The 22456-nt window shown below is 42.1% G+C and overlaps 1 long non-coding RNA gene across 1 annotated transcript; it reads right to left on the reverse strand.

The window, feature by feature from the left end:
* Window positions 1-840: 840 nt before the first annotated feature.
* On the reverse strand, window positions 841-2957 carry LOC117853836 (uncharacterized). Its single transcript, XR_011897950.1, has 4 exons — window positions 2155-2957; window positions 1793-1864; window positions 1293-1690; window positions 841-1200 (listed from the first exon to the last, which is right to left on the reverse strand). It is a non-coding gene; the product is annotated as an uncharacterized lncRNA (long non-coding RNA).
* Window positions 2958-22456: the final 19499 nt, after the last annotated feature.

The raw sequence follows: 22456 nt of genomic DNA on the forward strand, positions 1-22456 counted from the left end.
GAATAATCTATGTGGCTACTACATCTGTGAGCACATGCACAGTTTTATGGGACCCAAGGGACTACAGATGACGCCGCACAACTTTAAAGTACGTAAAATAAAACTATTACTAGTTAATTATTTTCTAGCTCCTTATATGTATTTGTTCGTGTAACATTCACAAATTTCCAAATTATAGATGTTAAATATTCAACAAGGACTCTTGAAGGAAGAAAGAGTAGCAGCAATATGTGAAGGTCTCATTGGATTCCTAATGGACGAGGTGGTAGATCCAAAAGGAGAATTTTATTACGATGGACGACAATTAGACACTCCGATCAGCAACACCTCGACGGGAAGATTGTAGATAGATACTTTGATTTATTTGTATATATAATACGCGCTAATTATGATCGATTTGTACTAGTTGAATTGTGTATATGAATTGTGTATAAGAATTGTGTATATATATAGTAATTGTATAATTACAAATCCCATTCGTTTAAATACTAGTTGATTTCATTCTAAAAAAATCTCAACTACTAAAGGTAACAAAAGGGCCGCGGTACTACGTACGTGATGCATGCATGAAAAATTCAGGCGCCAGGCAGTGCCATGCAGGGCGCCATTTAGTCCCGGTTGGAATCCAGCCGGGATTAAAGGGTAACCCTTTACTCCCGGTTGGGAAACCCAACAGGGACTAAAGGGGCACCCTTTAGTCAACCGGGACTAAAGGGCCTGTCCCGCGCCTGGCGTGGCAGGCCCTGACACCAACCAGGACTAAAGGGGGACCTTTACTCCCGGTTAAAAGACCCGGGAATAAAGACCCCCCCTTGTCCCGGTTGGTTTATCCCGGATGGATTTCGGGAGATATGCACCCTACCAACCGGGACTAAAAGCCAATTCTCCACTAGTGATATATTATACAGATGCAATAAAATCAGGACAAAACATACATATATAATTTATGCAGCTGTTAAGATAACAAACCTGTGACGGGAGTAGTGTTTATCCCAGCAATCCGAGACGAACCACCTTGATCAACCCAGCTGACCGGAGGTGACTCGAAAACAACACCTGCAACAAGGAAAAAAAACGTGTGTAGAGCCTCAATAGCTTATTTAACGGAATTTATTTCATTTATGTTTAGTTTCTACGAACCACCTGTACTGATCAACCTAGAAGGCATGATCTCGATCGTAGGAGTTTGTAATGCAACACCTGCATCAACCACAAAATATAAGCATAGACCCAATAGCCTACTCAAACTAATTTATTTTCTTCACTGAAGAATTTAATAACCATGGTAGTACATTGGCTTTGTAGAGTCACGTTGGTTGCACGATCATTGTCATTCTTACTATGGTAATTTTCTCAGGATTTTGCATTCCTCTCGACCTTCTGATCCTCTGTCATCCTTGAATATCTGTTCCTTGATTTTTGATTCTCTTTCTCCTTCTGCAGTTCATCTACAGACACCTCCTTATTAACACCAGCTGGAATGAACAAGTGTAATATTAAAGACTCAATAGAACAAATGAAAGCATGCAAGGATTCCTTATTATAATACTTGTTTCTGATAATACAGTTTCACCCAATGGCGTGTGATCAGTTACGGATTTGAGTTTGCTTCTAGTTGTTGCTACATATGTATCATTGCGACGAAGCCAATCTCCACCGGCATCATCTGGTTCAACACCCTGGGATAAAACTGCACACAAACAAATATAATAATGACCATATGCATGACACACTAAAGTTACTGTTCTAGACAAATCTACCTACACTACAAAGATCCATCGCACGGACAAACCTGAGAGTGGGGTTTGGTTTGTTGCGGCAATTACTGATGAAGCATCGGCAAATACACATTGATCTATATAACCTGGTGGGTAGGCAAAAAAAATATGAAAAACATTGCATTAGACATAGTACCAGGATTTTGCATAGTCACATCGGTTGCTTGTTTTTCAGCCTTTCTACGATGGTAGTTTTCTCTTTTGTTTGCATTGAGCTTCGTTTTCTTCTCTTCTGACATCTTTGCATACCTTTCCCTTGCCTTTTGCCGTTTAAGTTCTCTCGGATCAAGCTCTTCATAGATAAAATCACGCTCAATTGAAGACAACATTAAAACTTAAATACAGATATAGTTCCAATTACTGAAAAGAAAAATACCATGGTCACCACCAGAAACATTTTCAAGGTCGTCCCCAGCAACATTTTCACCTTCCAATGTTGTTGGCCCTGACTTCAATCTTTGCCTTTTACGATTTACACCAGAATGGCAATTGGATTTGTTTGTCACATCTCCAAGGGGCATACGATTGTCCATTTAGAAGAAATAAATCACGGCATGCAAATGAATATGCAGCTTGTCAGCAAGGTAATCACGTACAGGTCCTATCAATTTTTTTTGGATTTTATAACAAACAACATAAGCACATGGAAGAATCATGTATTACTTAATTACATGATACAGGACAAGCATAACCAAGCACGAAAAAACCTCACCTTAGTGAGATGCCGTCCGCTGCACTTTATGCAGACCTTGGTGATGTTTAGTGTGCTTGGCATGAACTCCGTTTGATCGTTGTATCCAGGTTCGCCACGCGGTACCAAGGTAAGGTAGTTAGAGATGGGAGACAGACCAAGATCTCCCTGGTTGGGAGGATACACCATTGAAGCTGGGTATGGATTGAAGGGCAACAGAGCTGCAAATACCTGAACAGACCACGTACGGACGACGTCGCTGGGAGTGGCGGCGCACCATTGAAGCTGGGTATGGATTGAAGGGCAACAGAGCTGCAAATACCTGAACAGATCACGTACGGACGACGTCGCTGGGAGTGGCGACGAAGAGGCCTTCCCCGCGCCGCGAGCGCACGATGGAAGATTGTACGAGCAGTCGACAGCCTCGCTGACGCCCTAGCGCGCGGTACGTGGACTGCGGCCTCGCCCGACGATCGTACGAGGCTGCGCAGTCGACACCCTCGCCGACGCCCTTCCCGCGCGGCGAGCGCACGATGGAAGATCGTACGAGTAGTCGACAGCCTCGCCGCCGCCCTAGCGCGTGGTACGTGGATGGACTGCGGCCTCGCCGGGCGATCGTACGACGCCGCGCAGTCGACACCTGCGGCACGCACGTATTTGAAAATAAATATATTTGAACTAATATACCTGATGGTATACCCTTGCTGCAACGTCTTCATACATGTTCAGATGTCCATCTTCGGGCTTGAAGCAATCCAGATCCTCCTCCGGTGAGGAAACAAAATATGAGTGTTGATTCAACATAATCTTGTTCACATTGAAATAAAAATCAAATATACAAGTACATTACCATCGTGTTCATCACAATTCCAAGTGGACGCCGGCTACGATCCGTGAAGATTGAGGATGAGGACAAACACAAAATTCTTCCCTAGCACCTACCAGACGATGCATGAAGGTTTCGAGGTCAAAAACAAAATTGTGACATAGCACCAACCAGAGACCGATGGATCAATACGAACAGAAAACTGGTTCAAGCAAATACACATTAATTTAAAAAGACGGCAAAGCAGTGCGAAGATCCATTAACTAAAAAAATAGACGGGACAAGGACTGGGAAGTCACGGCGTAGTATTTGGTCATACCTTGGCTGTTGCCGCAAAATGAGAGCGATCGCCGGCGATGCCTTCAAGTACGCCCTCAAGTACACGTGCGGAGCCCAGGGCAACACAGTTAGAGTTTGCGTCAGGCGGGTTGGCTTTTTGTCGCAAGACGAGGTTGATCGCCGGCTGCTGTCGCCCTACAAGGCCACGCCCTCAATGTCCCAGGGCAACACGGCGAATGTTCGGTGCGTGCCCTTTTGGGATCGCGGGCGACGAGCTCAAACACGCGAGCGCCGAGCGAGATCTCAAATGGAAACCTTCTCTACATGTGGTCTTCTCGACGTGGCTTTGATGGCAAGGGATCACAAATGGAAACTTTTCTACCGCTGATTGATGATTGATTTGTGATTTGCTTGGATCCTGACATGGTCTATTTGACAGGCATCTTGGTGGTTTATAAATTTGGAAAGAGTGCATTATTAAGGCTGATGATTGATTGATGATTGATTGATGATTGATTCATGGTGAAAAATTTGAGAGCGAGATCGTGGTGGGTACGTCGGTGGGTCAGAGAAAGCGCGGTGTTAAAAAAATTTCGATTTTGGTAGAATCATTTTCCTTTGGTTGCTTTTTCCGTCTCCCCATTACTGTTACACCCCTTTGACCTGTGCAGTGGGTCCAACGTGAGAGGTATAGGGAAAATTATTTGGGTAAAAAATAATTTTCAATTGTTTCGAATCTTTAAAGTGTATAGATGCAGTCTCTTGCTTTGTTGTTGTACGTACAGGCGCAGCGCAGGTGATTTGTTTGGGTTTTTATGCTTGTATATGATTATTATAGTGGAAATACAACATTTTCCTAGTTTTCAACACTTTTAGTTTAGATTTGGAACTACTGCCTCCATCCTGAATTATACCATCTTGAATTATAGGTTGTTTTATATTTTCTACAATTCTACTCCATTCGTTTCAAATTGTAAATCGTTTTAGCTTTTCCAGGCTCATAGATTTTGCTATGCATCTAAATACTACCTCCGTATCAAAATATTGGTCACTGTTTGATACAGGGTTCAGGTGGGTCGTCAGATTAAATCTTGAAGTATTGCCCGAGTTTTTTTGAAAAGCACGGCAGCCGAGTTCTTGATGCCAAAAGGGGCACGGAAAACCCCTGCGCCAACCTTCCAGGGCGTAGTGCCGCCTTTGAGAGAGAGAGAGAGATCGTCGACCTTCTGGGCAAACAGCGTGATGATCCTCAGTTGAAGACCTTGTTCTGTCGGTGCAGATCCGACGGATGCCGAGCTAGCAGCGGACGCCAAGTTGGCGAAGGAGACGGTGGAGTCGGTGTCCACCGGCATGCTCCGAAGCTCTCGGGGAAGATGATGCCGGGCCGAGATGCCATCGAGCTCGCTAAGGAGGATCTCACAATGACCCCTACTTGACGCGCCAACTGTCAGATTTAGTGACCGGCAGTTCACCAGGGGTTACCTAGGTGGTAGATTTGTAGGCGGGGGAGATCGCATGACCAAGAGCTTGAATGGTAACACAAGGGCGCAAGGTTTTAGATAGGTTCGGGCCTCCAAAGAGTAACACCCTACATCTTGTGTTCTAATGGATTGTATTGCTGGTATGGGATGTGAAGAGTTGATGTACCCTCGGAGGCGGGGGCATCCCTGGCCGCCTTATATAGGCTGACACCTAGGGTTACAATCGGATAGGATCCAATCCTAGTCGGTTGTTACATGGAAAGCAATCTGAATTGGTTTACAACAAGTATCCCGTGATATCCGGGCAGAATCCGTTCGCCCGGCCTCCTGGCTTGTGCTCCACGCGTTTTAATGTCTTGGCCCACACAACATGGTCGGCCAGGCTCACTTGCCAAGGCCGACCAATATCCTGGTCGGTTGGGACTCGTGGATACTCTTATTCCTCACACCTCTTATGCGAAAGGAAGATGGAGTGAGAAATATAGAAAAAAAGAAAGATAAGATTTTACAAAATAGAGTGATACATAGATAGAGAGGGCTTAGAGATATAGAACAATGTAATTTTAGAAAATTAAAAGAGTTCCGGCCTTCTGTAATTTGTTTTGAGACCGTTCCGGCATTATGTCTTTTGTGATTGTATATCTGATAGCTAAATTTTTAAAGGGAACTAAATATTATTAAAGACCATATTGATATGGAATCATCCAACACACAGTCTATTACTAGATAGCGAGAAGCCGAGAATTCTTTCTCTTTCGTATTTCATTGTTCTTCTGGTCTCACTTGGCCATTACACATAATTAAGCATTTCTTACTCGCTCTAACCCAAATTTCAATTTGTTTTGGCTTTTCTAGATATAACTTTTGCTATGTATCTAGACATAAATATGTATCTAGGTGCGTATCAAAAGCTATATATCTAGAAAAGCCAAAACGAATAGTAATTTGGGAGTCCTTCAAAAATTAGTAATTTGGGACGGAGGGAGTATTATCACTACTGGAAAACTGAGCATTCAACGCGTTAGCAACTGGATGGCTTTTCGCTTGGCGTTAGCTCACAATGCCACCGGAGCCCCTGTAGTACCGGTTTGGAGTCTTAGCCGGTACTAAATGCCGGTACGTGGACCGCGTGGCCAACGGCTAAATTTCCCAGGAAGCCATTTAGTACCGGCTAGTGGGCAGCCGGTACTAAATGGTGTTCATGCATGTTAATACCGGCTGGTATTTTCAACCGGTACTAACATCATTTAGTACCGGCTAGACCCACCAGTCGGTACTAAAGGTAACTTATAAAATGAGCTGCTTCTTTCTTCCCGAGCCCAAGCTCAATCATTTGACCGAGAGCTCGGGCTTCTTCTTTACTGGACCTAGGGGAGGAAAAAGTTAGCAACTCGATCCCTCCTCTCATGTTTAGTATTCTATATATATTTATGTTTTGTAGCTAGAATGGAGAGTATGTTAGCTAGGACGAGGAGAATGGAGAATTTTTTAGATTGAGTTTTATGTTACAAATGGAGTATTTGCTAATTTTTAGAATGAGGAGAGTATTTTAGAATGAGAAGAATGAAGCATTTTGTAGAATGAGTTTATGTTACAAATGGAGTAACTGCTGATTTATTTGAATGAGGAGAGTATTTTATAATGAGGAGAATGGAGTGTTTTTAGAATAAGTTTTATGTTACAAATGGAATACTTGTTGATTTATTAGAATGAGGAGAATGGAAAGTTTTTTAGATTGAGTTTTATGTTACAAATGGAGTATTTCTTGATTTTTTTAATTATGAGGAGAATTTTTTAGATCGATTTTTTAGAATGAGTTTTATGTTACAAATAGAGTATTTGTTGATTTATTATAATGGAGAGTATTTTATGATAAGGAGAAATAATTTATTTATAAATAAATTTACTCTATTTTTTCCCTACCTAATATTGATCAAGTTCTTTATCTAATAGGAAGCCCTATGTTCATTTTTCACGTAATACGATGCAGATGGACCAGCAATGGATCTACCAACCTTCGCTCCTCCAATACCAGAGAACAGTTTCTGCACATGGCATGAATGTACTTACACAATTCTCTGGTACTGGAGGAGCATAGGTGGCTCTCCATAGACTTGGAATTCGCATGAACAATATGATTTCAATTGAGAAATCCGAGGTGAACAGGAACATTCTAAAGAGCTGCTAGGACCCGACGCATTGAGATTAGTGATTGAGAAAATAATGTTCTACCACTATTTTAGGATTCTTGACTCCGTGAAGTCGACTATGAAGCATTTTTCTTTTTTGTCGAACTAGTGAATGATATGTATTTGATAAAATTTTGTAGGACAAAATACAGATACGTCGTAGCGTTGAACGATATGTCCCATTATTTCCCTCGAATCCCCCAGCATAGCCTACTGGCGCTTCCTTCCCTGTCGGTGTAACGACTCAGGTTCATCAGCCGAGTTAATCTTAAGACAAGCTCCCAAATCTGCAGTTCTAATCAGCCCCGACCCCTGACACCCAACAAGCCGCTATTTTTTTCTAAGTCCCAAAAAGTCAGTGTTCCTCCAAACTTTGGAGCTGTGGGAGAGCCAGAGACTGGAAGGTGGACCCAAAACCAGATCCCACGGATCTCTCGGATCAAGCGCGCCAGAGCCAGCGTGCGCCCTGCTTCAGAGTCTCTCCTCTGCGTGGCTTAACCTCCCCGACGAGCCCCGCCTCGCCCAGTCGCCGGCCACAACCAGACGGATCAGCGCGCCTCCTTCCCAATCCCGCGCGATAGCCCCTGCAGTCCTTTCCGCCTCGCCTCGTCTCGCTCGCACCCTCGCCGGCCGCGCCAAAGTGCCATGTCGCCGCTGCGACCAGAGATTGGCCGCTGCCGCGCCAGACCGCCTCGCCTCCCGCGCTCATCATCTCACCTGGATCCCCGGCCGCGCGCCCCGATGCCTTCCGGCTTTTCCGCCACCCCCTCTGTTGCGCTGCCCACGTGCGCGCCCCGCGACGATGCTGCCTTCGCCAACCACGGATCCAGCAGTGACAACTCCTTTTCCCGCCTCGCCAGTAGCATGCCCCGGCAAAGCCGCTGGTCTGCGCCTGCTAGCGTCGCCGCTCGCCCTATCACCTCGCCTGCAGCGCTCTCACCTGCGGTGCCCCTTCCTTCCTTCCTGCCACACGCTAGCTGAATCGCCGCCCCCAATCCACCGCTTGATGCGACCAGACCCGCGCTCGCCCTCACCAATCCTTCTCTCCGGCAAAACCGCGCCTGCATAAGCTCTGTCTTCAGTGCCCAATGACCAAAGACCCTATCCCCGAAGCTCCGCTTCACCGGCCAATGGAGGCGTCGACCAATCACCGCCACGGTAGAGCACTCCTTTCTCTTCAACCTGATCCTCACGCTGCCGGACTCCCTCTCTTCCGCACAGCTATAAAAGGGAGTACCAGAGCCCCTATCGGAGTTCCCTTCGCCATCATTGCATTGCCGCATCTTCCTCTGTTTCGTGCTCAAGCGCTGCCACCTAAGCTCTTGAGGAACTCCCCTCTCCGCTCAACACCCGCCTTTCCCAACCCACCAGCCGCTTGTTTCCTCCGCACGGTGCTAGAGCTTACTTGTGTCAACAAGAAGCACCGCCGGATATCGCCGCCGCCCAAGCCTTAGCGCCTTAGTCCTTCCGCCCAAATCTGTTCCTTCCCGACCCCAAGACTTCACCAGTAGGCCTAAAGGTAAGCTGCTGACCCTTTCCGGTTCGCCCGAGCCCTTTTTCCATCTCGCCCGACCATGTCTGTTTCGCCCGACCCCTTTTTCTGTCTCGCCCGACCCTGTCTATTTCGCCGACCTTTGTCCGCCTCGCCCGAGGACTCGGCTATATCTTTTTCTTTGACCCGAGGGTATCTGTGTAAAATTTCGGGGACTTCTCTGTGTTAAGTCTGAGGACCTCGGTACAGTTATTCCTTATGTCTGAGGGTCAGATCATAAGTTTCTCCCAATCCGACCCTTTTGTCTTGTTCTCTGTCAACTGAAGCTTGGAATTCCACACTTTTCCTGTACCTTTGCTACAAGTTTCTAGGCTAAAGCTTGCAAGTGTTGTTGAAATAACCGTCTAAGTGTTAACCCCTGCATTTGCATTCGTGTAGAACTAAATCTCACCGACGGCACATACGAGCTGCATCCGGTGCCAGAAGACGGAGCAGTAGCTGAGCCGCCGACCGCAGGAGCTGAAGCAGAACTCGCAGAGGACCAGTTTGCCTCCACCCCGCTCGAAGGCAAGCCCCAGAGCATGACCCCAATTTTCTAAACATGCACATGCCTTCCTTCGATTGTATGTGCATTTACGTTACAGGAGTTGTTTGAAACTATAGATGCATGACTTAGTTCCCTTGATCTGAACACTAGTTTGATAAGTCCGAGTAGTCGTATTGCTTAATAGGACTCGGTAAAAGTCGAGTGATTTCCTGTCACTTGCGAGTTATTGGAGTTGGTTGTTCTCCTTCTAGCTACAACTATAAGGACGGTGGACGAGGTAGAGCCTGGTGAACTCTTTTGGTGGTCGGTGGATCGCCCCGTCTGTGCTATATGAAGTTGCTTAAGGTCGGAAAGTGTTCGTGTTGGTGATCAAGTGTCTGAAAGTACTAATCTCATACCTAGTATGGGATGGGGAAGCCTAGTACCTGATTGAACTAGGGAGTGGCTTATACCCCTGCTGTCCCTAGAACGAGGTTCCCATGGTGCATCATGTGGGTGCAAGTGCGGCCACAGTACGACAAGAGGTCGGGACTGTGGAGCATTGCATGCCAAGGGAAGTTTGGACCTGACACGTGCCTGGGAATTGATGGGGACGGCCGACACAGGAAGCGACCCTTGTGGTGCGCGGATGTCGTGAGATTAGGTTCACCATGCATGGTTAAGAAACTCGAATCGATTCGTCTTCCTCTCACAGTTTGAGACTGCTTGATCGATATGCTACACTGAGTAAAGATGGAACATGATGATGATATGAACTCGATGCTTGTTCTATACATTGTTGTTGGAAACTATGTTTGTTTAGCATAAGTTGTCAATGTAGACTGGTTAATGAACTTAGAATTTGAGCTAAAATATTGAAAGTAAGGACCTACTGTAGTCGCTTTTGGCAAACAAATCCCTCAGCCAAAGAGCCTTGCATGTCTAGAAGTGGTGGAGTAGTTTTTCCCACCGGTTGGTTAAGTCTTGTTGAGCTTAGCAGCTCAGCCTTGCTTGTGGCATCTCTTTCAGGTGAAGTTGAAGCTTCTGAGTTTGCTGCTATTGGCACTTGGCCGCCCCAGCTTCCTCCTTGGTGGACGGTCGAGTGGGATCCCTCCTCGGACGGCGAGGAAAGGGATCACTGATGTCCTGATCGGCCTCTTCAGGGACATCTGACCCCAGCGCTAGCTTCTGCTATATTTACTTTTTCCGCTGCTTTGAATCTCGTAAAACTCTGATTTTCGAACCAGTATTGGAATAAATTGTGGAACTCGGTTAACATGGAAGATCTGTTGTATTCTCTGGAACCACTCACCTTCGTGTGAGCTATGCTAACTCGGTCCTGTCTAGGTGGTTTATTGGATGAAATCTGACGGATCGTCGAGTTAACTTGATTAAAGCATGAGATTCGTGTGTTAGGCGACTTAACCGTACTTTAGCTAAGTTAATCCGAGGTGTTCCACCACAGTCGGTCACGAACCCATGCCCATTACACAACCACACTTATGCCAAAGCATGATACTTACGCCCTTTGTACTCTAAAACTGATTTTATTACTCATTACATTGTACTAATATTTTTTATAATGTGTATTGAAGCTTGTTTCACCAATCGAGTGGTTACGACAAGTAATAACTAACATGACTGAACAAGCTCCTATGGTGGTACATGAACAAACAAGTCCGATAGAAGGAAGATATGTGGTTTCTCTATCCATTAATACTGCAAGCATGCGAGAACAAAGACTTGGTCAAATAATTATTATCAATGTCAATTCTATTGCCACACAACAGCCACATGTTGCCACATGTAGTGCTGTGAGGCAAGCATTGATCCAATTAGAACGTCAGACAAATCATGTATTTTCATACTACAATTACTGGAAGATTAAAGCGGTCGAATACGATGAGCCGGACGTCACACAAATGCCTAAACGGATATCACTAGTGTATCAATCGCCCATTGTATGTAACTTACATTTAGTCATTATTTTTAATTTTGTATGTAACACATTTCTAGATTAATTTTTTTTAATTTTTCAATCGCCCATTGTTAGCATTCGAATACTAACACTTTTGTTGGTTGCCATTTGACTCAAGGACACACTGTATAATAGCTTCGTGCACGCCGACCAAGGTCCAAAAGAAGTCCTACATCAGGTACTAGGCAATTAGCTGGACATTCACAAGAGTTGACCCGGGTCGAGTACGTGGTGATTGGAAGCTGACATTACCTTATCATCATCTACGACTTCGGTGAGAATATTTGGAGAGACATTCCACATGCCCTACAAGGCTAGGGATAGTGCATACATATATGCGCTAGATTATGTCGATAGGTTCTTAGGAATCGACATTATCGATATTAATCGTAGTTTGTATGTTGCGATGATTAACGGGTATGATGTGGACGATCCTAGGTTCTAAGTATCTCATTTATGTAAGATTTAATATGTACGATGAATTTCATATGTAATGTACTCTAGTTAATATTTATGATAAATTTCTATCTCTACTATTTCATACATATACATGTACATGTACATGTACGTATACGTGTACATATACATATATCTATACACATGTGATAACCTTGTTGATTGAAATATTTTATTAGAATTAAGACCATGTGCGCAAGAAAGGAAATTGCTGGCCGCCATTTTGGTAACTTTAGTACCGGTTAGAAGCCCTGCTCCGTACTAAATGAAGCAATTTAGTACTGGGCAAAGGCTATAACTGGTACTAAATGCCCCAATTTTCTACTCCCACCATTAAACACCTTTAGTACCGGTTAGAAGCCCTGCTCGGTACTAAATAGACCAATTTAGTACCTAGCAAAGGCTATAACCGGTATTGATTGCCCACCTACAAATACTTTGTGTTCTCCACACACTTGGCAGTTTCCTTCCTCCCCACTGTGCCACCTCCTCCCGATGCGCCTCCTCCTCCCTCCGTCCCCGCGGTGCACCATCCCGCGGCACCCCATCCCCGACGCGCCACCTCCTCCCTGCTGTTGCCGCCGCCTCCTCCCCGCCGGGATGCCTCCTCCCCACTGCCGACGTCGCCTCCTCCCCACCAGGCTGCCTCTTCCCTGCCTCCTCCCATGCGCCGCCTCCTCCCTGCCCTCGTCCCCGAGGCCGCCTCCTCCCCGCCGTCGTGCCGCCTTCTCCCCGAGCGCCCCGGTTGTTTTTTTTCTTTTTTCCATTTTTATTCCATGCAATTGCGATAATTAATGTGTTTTGATTAGATATCACAATGCACATGACATCTAAACCAACAATTGTAAATTTCTATTGATGTTTTACAACGTAATTACTATTGAAGTTGATGTTTGATTACTATTAGTTATTTTGGACAATCTTTTATTCTTAACATTTCGTAAATTATGATGTTTTACAGCGTAATTATTATTGAAGTTGATGTTTGTGGAATAATGTATCTTATTTCAATTTTATTTGGATAGTTTGGGCTAACTATGGCTAGTGGAAGTTCTTTTCGCTGTGGTGGTGGCGACTGTGGATGTGGCCGCCGTGGTGCTGGCGGCCATGGAGACTACATGTTTGAGGAGCCATTGTCTCGTTGTCTAGGAATTCACTTCCCTCATGGCGTCATTGACTTGCCACAAGACGATCGAAGTAAAGGAGCAGTTCCCAACATAGTAATATTCTTTCCTTTTTTAATTAAGTTTTTACTCAAATGAATAATTTCTAAATTTATAATGTAGCTTATCAACACAATTAGATGGCTCAAAGATGTTGTCGAAGATTTAGGTGGTACTTCTCCTGTAGTGCAAACCGAGGTTGTTGATGAACCTTATTTTAAAATAGTACACATCTCTTTTCAAGTACATTTTCGAGAAACAGATTTCACCTTGATGTCACCGAGAGAGGACATCCCGATGGTTTCAATTACCACATGAGGTCAAATAGCACCAAGTAGGGTATCTTTTGAGCGGACCGCTGTGGAGGCCTGCCTACAACATCTTAAGGATCATGGGTACCTTGTGCCAGACTTGTCATATTTTTGAATAAAGCAGTTCGAGGAGAGAGAAAGCAATGTGCTTGTGACTACTAAGAAGATTTGTCATCTTAATCAACACGACATGGTATGAAATATTATTTTATCATTCTTTTAACTTTAGTTATGTTACATCTTTTAACTTTCATAACGTTATTATCATCTTTTAGGATCTCTTTGGTACTACAAGTGTGGCAACGAGCTTTCGTGCAATTCTGGCTCAAGTCTTGGATGTGTTGGATTTGACTTACATGGGTGGAAACCCTATATTCACTAGAGATTGGAAGTTCCAGGCTCATCTCACTTTCTACAGGCCAAATCAGTTAACCTCTCCATTGTTCGAGATTTATAGTAGTGTATGTGACCATCCATGTGAAGGGAAGGAGAGTACACTCATCCGTGCTCTAACTTTTTTGATGAAGTTTTAGGCTGGACGATTGAAGCCCTTAACTATGTTCCATATCTAAGGAAGCGAAACGAGTAGTACTATGAAATATGTAACTTACATGGATGTATCCCTACCCTTTTCTTATAGATTTGAATTTGTTCTCTCTAAGAACTTAAGTATTGATGTATAATTTCATAGCATGTACAATCTTCTCTGAGTGACTTGGATTTGAATGGGTTGATACTTGTAAGACTTGGATTTGAATGGGTTAATATATTAACGTAATATTAGTAGTAAATGCTCCATTGGATACGAATATGAATTATAAAATAAAAGGAAAGCAAAAGGGCAAAAAGAAAAAGAAAAGGAATAACAATTAGTACCAGTTAGTAAAACCAACGGGTACTAAGGTGCCATGTACAATAGCGCGACGTGGGTTGCAGTTTACTAAATGTTGGTACTAAAGTGCCATGTTGCATTTAGTACTATACTAAATAGCGTGGCATTTAGTACCAAACTAGCGATACCGGGCGGGCGCCGGGTAGTAAAGGGGTATCTAGTTGGTGTACTAAAATGGACCCGGCGTGATGTATCCTATTTTTTCCTATTATATTACTGAGCAAAAACCCGAAAGCAAAGATAGCGACATATGCTAACCATAATAAGCCATGCTATACATCTAGCTAGGAAAGACGTTGGAAGCAAGAAAGTCAAATGATAACACAAGTCGACAAGTTAACTGAACTACCACTCCATGTTCATTTTCTACAGTTAAGTGACTGTTCTAGCTAGACTTTCTAGCTAGCAATCTTGAACAATGTCCATCTTGAAGAGATTGGCGGAGCATATGTTGTCCACTCTCTCTTGATGTATGCAATGGATGCACGGTACATGTGGCGTGCCGACAAAAGTATGTCAAAATCTATATCCATCTCTGTGAAGCTTACAGATAAATAATCTAGAACAGATTGCAGTCGGTGATACGGGCAGATATACAATACAGTGATACCATTGCCTCTTCGGGGCAGATCTCACTCTTTCCATTGCAATATCTTTGCACGTGTACAACTTCGTCCTAAACATAGCTAAAAGATGCTCCTTTCCACCTGGCATGATGGATGTAATAATACAAACTTCTTGATTGTTTAAAGTCAAGACAAGAGAAACTACATGTGACTTTTGTACTGCACATACCACCGACATAACTTTGCATGTGCAACGTAAAACTGCTCTGATCTAGATCAATTTTGTCTTTAAGTTCCATCTGTTGATCGAGTTTAATTATTTTGCTTAAAAAGACATACATTTGAGTAGTCTATTTGGGTCTTTTCTCCATTACGTCACCACTGACGTTAACTGGAATCTAACCTCCTCAACAGTAAGGAAAATGATAGTTTCCAAGATATGGCAGAAAGGTTTGGGTTTTCATGAACATGGATTATTGACAGTTGACATGCCATACATGCATGCATGTTAACTACTAATTTGGTGAATGACACTGATAGGAGATAATGTTTTCTATATACTCTCAGCTAGCTGACAATCCAAGAATTGGAAGACTATGTAAGCGCAGTCAGGCAGCTTAATGAGGTACCTATCTCTGGAGACATAGCCACTTTGACGATCACTCAAATACCATAATTCATTACTTTTTCTGCCAGCTAAAAACTATATATCAAGAGAAAAAAATAAATGGTCAGGACTAATTTTACGGACAATTAACCATCAAGAGCAGACCCACATGGATCTTGTCATCGCACTTCCTTGACGGATGTACAAACCCGAAACAAAAATTAGAATTCGTATCTTGTTACTTAGTTATGGGCCCATTCGAAAAAATAGGCAGTAATTGTCAGAACAAGTTAAATATATCTGGTTTCCAGTGGTGATATATTACCACAAAGTTATCACTTTATCTTGTTTTGAATGTGAAATCTCACAAGAGCTACAAAATAATTCACTTTATGTATGGTTTAGATTTTTTTTCTGAAATCGAAGTGATCGAATGGTTAGCAAAACTAGTTCCACCCCTGGTCACTAGGAATCAAATCCTTGGTTGGAGTGTTGGACGCCCTAGTATAGGTCTCTCATTAATAATACGACTTCATAAGCATGGTTGCCACAAAACTTATCCAGAGAACTAAGCATTGCTTAGATGGTTAGCTGAGGTTGTTATTATAAAAATGACCATGAACTAAATATTGTGTAATTATCTTTGTTGCCTCCCATCCCAAATATAAGTCTATTACGGAATCGACACTATGTTCAAATATGAAGCTTTGATTGACAATGTTTATACAAAAATATTGTTTTAAATAAAAATAGTTACATGTTATCATACTATGTTTTATTATGAATCTAGTTACATCAATGTAATATTTTTGTGAGCTGAGCGTAGCTTAGCTGGTTAGACTCACTAGGGTGAACCTGTCCATCAGCGAGTTCATTCAAGTACTAAACTCATAATATGTTCTCGCATTTCCTAGATTTTTGCAAAGAGTAAATGATACAAGTGGCCGACAACGTGCTTGGTGACAACGAGGCACTTGTGGTGACCTTATCAATCTCAAGATCTAATGGCCTAATTTCTCAAATATGCTTATATTGGGATGTGGTATCGTAAGTGTGGATATGTGTGTGTAAACATCTACTCCCTCCGTCTCGCAAAGAGTGTCCATTTAGACTCTAAAATTTGTCCCACAAAGAGTGTCCTTTATCTTCTAGTAAACCTCATCTAATGAAAGCAACACTCACACCAATAAAAAAGTATATGGAGAAGCACATAGAGCCAATCAATTGATTAATTGATGTTATTTCTATGGTTCTAAAATATGTGCATTTATTTAGGAACCAGAAAATTAAACAAACATCACGATTTTCAATTACACTTAGTAGATATTTCTCATCATTACTAATGTGTCTGAAATTTTCTAAATGGACACTCTTTGCGGGATGGAGGGAGTATGTCTATACCATGGTTCAGAATTAAAAAATATATCTGTAGCTTATATGAGTTATTAGATATTAATTGCCAAAGCTACAAAGGTTTAACTTAAGGTAGTAGTATATATCATTCATCTTATTAATTATTACTAATTGGAGGATCATTTTGAACCTTTCACATGAAGCCACTTAGGATCCTACGTGGACAGTCTAGAAAAAGAGAGAATCCTAGAAATTCTCTAAAAAAATAAAATATCTAGCCATCAATTCGGTAAACTCAATCATCATAACCATTGGATCTATTTTTATATTTTCAAAAATTCCCACCTACATCATTATTTTTTTTGAAAAGGAACCTCCATCATTATGAAAATTTCCTAGAGTAACACCCTAAATCTATATTAAATTACCCACCTCTACAATTACATAAAATAAACTAAAGCAACCCCTAAATTATGCACTTATGCCATTATATAAAAAATTTAAAATAATTTAAATAACATGTAAATTTGCATCTAAGTTTCTTACCACTAACATTATAAAAACAACTTAAATTAACACTTTAAATTTGCATCTAAGTTACCCACATATGTCATTTTATGTCATTATTAAAAGAACATAAGGTAACCCTTAATTTGAATCCAAATAACCTTCATTAAAAATATACCCCATTGTGCACCAATATATGATTTTAAATTATCTATTTCTTATGATGTTGGTATAGAAAATAATAATTAAGGTATATACGCATGATGTGTGTTACCGTTTATAAATATATAGAGGAAGAGATGAGAATATAAATTTCTATGTTAAAAATATAGTCCAAACTCAGGGTCCATTAAACAAATTTAAGCGCATACCTGCAATTGAAAGTGAAAAAATAAAGATTCTAAGTGTGGATAAAAATGTTATAGAGTAATTACTAACCAAAATCTATCACAATCGATAAAGATAATAAGTATATATCTTTATAAGTATTGTGTTACAATATTTAACAAATGAGATGGAGCTCAGGATAATAGTTTTGATTATTAGCTATGCGCCCTCTTTTTCCATTGGATTTTGCATTAATTCCCATGAAACGTGTTAGAAAAAATAGATAAATCCTAAAGATTCTCACAAAAAATTAGAAATATCTAGGCATCAATCCTATAGACTCTAGCCATCATAGCCATTAGTCTATTATGTTTTCTAAAGAAAATACCCATCACTATCATTATGAAAATATTCTAAAGTAAACTCCTAAATCTATATCTAAATTACCCACATCTTCCATTATGAAAATAATATAAATTATCCCATAACCTTAATCTAAATTACACATACATGTCATTATAAAAAATAAATTAAAATACACTTCTAAATTTGCACCAAATTACCCATGTATGTCGTTGTTAAAAATAACCTAAAGTAGACACCTAAATCTTAATCTAATTATCTACATGTTCATTATATAGAAATGTTTAAAAGTAACCATTCTAAATTACATATTTCTATCACTGTTAATATAGAAATACTAAGTTAAGTTATATACACACAATGTGTGTCACCTAATATTTAAATAACTTTCTAATACAATGGCTCGCAAAATTATTGTGGTGGACAATTATTGCTAATCAGCAGTAGATTCCGATTTGCTTTTGCAAATGTTAATGTGCTGCGAGAGTTAAGGCGACAGAAAGTGATAGCGCTTGCACTTGCTAACCTTAACACATTAGATGCTGATCCCGACAACACAATCGTCACATGAACATGTACGCATGACGAGTCGTCCATCTACCTACTGAAGCAGAACATAATATCTGGAGATAAATCAGCCCGCAGAGACCCCCTGCAGAGTGTGCATCCATGGATCCGTCGACACGCAAGGGTCTGGCCCTCAAGCCTCAATCATCAGGCGGTCCTGAGAAGCCGGGAAATCCCGTGCACGCACACGTACGAGCACCCGGCCAGCATGCCGCACGCGTGCATGGGGCCTTGTAATAATAACGTGTAATGCACCAATCATCGTCACTCTCTTTGTGTGCGAGATAGGGATGATTGTCCAATGAGAAGCACGCACAATCGTGCATGGGCGCTTGCGAGCGAGATCGCGGGCATCACGTCAGGGCACAAACGGGATATGCATGTGTGCTGTACATCGTACGTGAAAGGCTGCCACTGCAAAGCATATGCGTGTGTACGTCCTGCTGCGTCCACTGAGATGTGAGATCGATGGCGCCAGGTCGATGGCGTCCTGCATTGTCTTCTCTTAGCCGTCACAGTAAAAATCTGAGACGCCAAAAGCTGTTTCCGGCGGCGCGTCCATCCCTGTCTCCGTAGGTCTCCATGTTCCTCAGTTCCTTGCCGATTGTACTGCCGTGCACCGGGGAGGCCACGCGCATTATCTCCGTGCCGAACGCCCGGTCGACACGTGCACGTGGGGCGTCAACGTCGCCGTGCGTCCAGCTAACCGAGCATGCCGGCCGCGGGACCGGCCGGTGCTCGATCTGCTCGATCATGCAACTATCTATGCATGTCTCTCGATCAGACCTGGACCTGCAAATAAAAGCTGGGGGGCAATTATGTAATCTTTGCATGGTGCTGCGACGACACGCAGCCCGTACACTGTTCTTCGTGCCGCGCGCGGCGATCGATCGATGGATCCACTGGGGTACGGTGGTGTGTGGGTGGGCGCATATAATTGTTGGGTGCGACGAGCGACACGGCCGACGCTCCGTTGTAAACGTGCTGGGGAACCCCCATGAGCTCAAGAACAATGTTTGTCGTAGCTAGCTAGCTAGCTATATAGTCTGCTGCATGCCACGATCGACGCTCGATCATCTATCGGTTCTTGCATTGGTAGGGCACGCTTCCATGAATTATTGGTGCGGTGTGCAAACTGTAGTGCCACAAGCCAAAGCAACCGACGGCGGCGACACCTGCAGACACGCACGCACGAAAGATGTTACATGTCGTCAATCATCGATCGAGCAACAAGCCATATGCACGTACGCATCACCAGCAGCATATGCAGGTTGTTGTTTGATCGATCGTTCGTTCGCTCTCGATGCGTGATCGATCGATCATGTACGACTATGAGCCATCTATCGTTCGTTCGTGCGCGTACAGTGCCTGGCTAGTTGTGACCATGATATGAATGCGTGCAACAAACACTGCACGAGAACTTTTCCACGCATGCTGGACCGCCGTGTCCCTCCCGGCAAAAATACGTAGATCTCTGTAGCCTTTCCTGTCCTGTATTCCTTTTAAAAATATATATATTGGTCCTACTTTAATTTATTCTTCTTACTGTTACTAATTGTAGCCTCAACATTAACTATAAGATGAGACAATAACATGCTAGGAGAGAAATCATTAAATTCTCACAATAAATAAATAAATATCCAACTACAATGTCAATTTGGTGACCCTGATCAACATTGACAAAAACAGCCATTAAATCTAACATGTTTTTGAACTACCCACATTTACCATTGTTAAACAAATTAAGAAAAAGTACCCTTAATATGATTTTAGTAGCTTTGCCATTATATTATAAAAGAACTAATCCAAAGTACCACCAGCTCAACTTTTAAATGACACACCTATGTGATCACAAAAATAATAACCCCCAAAGTACCCTAAATACATGTTTCTAAATTATTAATCACCTTTGTGATTACAAAAAAGCATACATGGAACTTAAATATCTCTTCGAAAATACGCATATCTGTCTGCCAAGAAAAACAAGCCACACCTATCTAAAATTTTTATTTAGATCTCTTTGTAAATAATGCGGTGAACTCCAGATATTAAACTAAAAATACACCATGGATGATCACACATATGTAATGAATATTCTGAAGGTGAGGGAAAACAAGAAAAATAACACGTACTATGTAGTAAGACTCTAATTCAATGCATGATGAATTTATTGTACAAAGAGATGTTTAATATACATTCATCAGTCAGTAATAAATCATATTCACATAGGCATAAGAAATTAGCAAACTACTCAAATATACAAACCATAGTAAAATTTTAGACCGTGAGGCCAACCAATAATCTCACTTCTGATAAAAGAGCTGCTATTTCCCCATCTAAATCACATACTCTACCATTACCACAAAATTATACCAAAGTAACACTATCTTATAGCTTCGTTTCATATATATCATCTACACACTTATTTAGGTCTCTCAATTATGTGGTGAAACCTGGAGGCTGAACCTAAAAATAAAGGATATTCATACCACGGATGGCAACACATATATAAAGAATTACTGACAGAAAAAATAACTTTGCACAATACTTTGATTTGAAAGGAGGCTAGTAAGAAAACGTGGTAAATATATACACAAACATCAGCCATCTCTAAACCCTAAATCACAAGCATTGGTTCGCAATATTATGTTATCCACATATTTTTCATATAATTATTTCTACGCGCATTGGTTGATGGACTAAGCATCATAAACAATAAATATATTGCCACTTTTCCACGTATTGTTTTAGAATATAATCATATGCTTGAGATGCCATTTCTTTCAGTTGAATTGGTTGGGTATCCACTATCTTATATGGACACTTAGCCATTGAAATATCTCCTCAGCATATTTGACATCACATCTGGGGGACTGGGAAAGGATGCATGCATGTGATGAAACAAAACAAACTAAAATGGACCAGTCTGTTGAGCAGAGGTAGCAGGACGACAGGCTATCACCTACTAATTAATTGGTTAGCGGAGGTGACGAGACGGGCACTTTTGTTATCTGCTGATGCAGTGCAAGACGATCAAAGGCAGGCAGGCGCAGGTGACGATCAGGTAGATGGATGAGGTGAGAGGGCTGTAAGGTATAGGAGGTGACTGGCTGGCTTATAGTTAACAAAGATCGCGTCCCTTTTAATTCGAGTGGCTTTTGCCGGTAGGAGGGGAAGCCATCACGTGCACCCATCGCCTTCTTCCCGTCCAAAAGGGCCACACGCATCACGAACCTCCTCTCCCTCTCCTTCTTTCCCGAAATGGACGTCCTAGCCTCCTCTCGCTCGACACCTCCACAAACATCTCTCTCCCCTGTGTTTCCTATGCGCGTGTCAAAATTAATTACCAATAGCACTGGTCAAAAAGCTGCTTACGTCTCATGCTTAATGGGTGAATGCACTAATAATGGTTAGCTCTTAGCTGCAATTTGAGAATTTAGTAGAACGTACTAGCTCCCTGCCAAATTTGGTGACGCGCCAACATATGAGGTGCCTAATTTTCAAATATCCTTTTGTTTAATCCTTAGCACTTAACTCATATAGCTCGTGATACATGAAAGATGAATATTTATCTTGTTTCAGCAAATCTATATATGAACTTCAATTCCAACAATAAATATCTCATTCCGGGGATTCGATAAAAAAAAATTGCAATCCCTTACTTCTCTTCTTACTCCCTCAGTCCTGAAATAAAAGGCATCAAGTGTTCAAAATTTATCATCAAATACAAGACATTGTAGGCACATTTGGATGGTAGATCATTTAATTCTCCTCGGAATTGATGGAATAAGGGTGGCTGATTGGTGGATTAATTTCCTTGTTATCTGCAACTGTCATTAAAACAGACAAACAACACAACTCCCCACGTATAACTTAGAGGTATACATGCGTCTTTTGACAGTTCTACTAATCCGTCATGAAATCTCTAGGATACGTCGTATTTCATGATCGAGGGAGTATGTCTCATCACCCAACCCCAACCCAATTTCCATATAATGAGAAGTTCATCATTTCGTTTCCTAATGTGGTTGTCCTTCTTATGATGGTTATAGTTGGAAGGGCCATAGGAGTTTTATCTTCTATCCGGTGCTTAAAGTAAACCAT

The sequence above is a fragment of the Setaria viridis genome, chromosome 4, assembly GCF_005286985.2.
Source record: "Setaria viridis chromosome 4, Setaria_viridis_v4.0, whole genome shotgun sequence".
Lineage (NCBI taxonomy): Eukaryota > Viridiplantae > Streptophyta > Magnoliopsida > Poales > Poaceae > Setaria > Setaria viridis.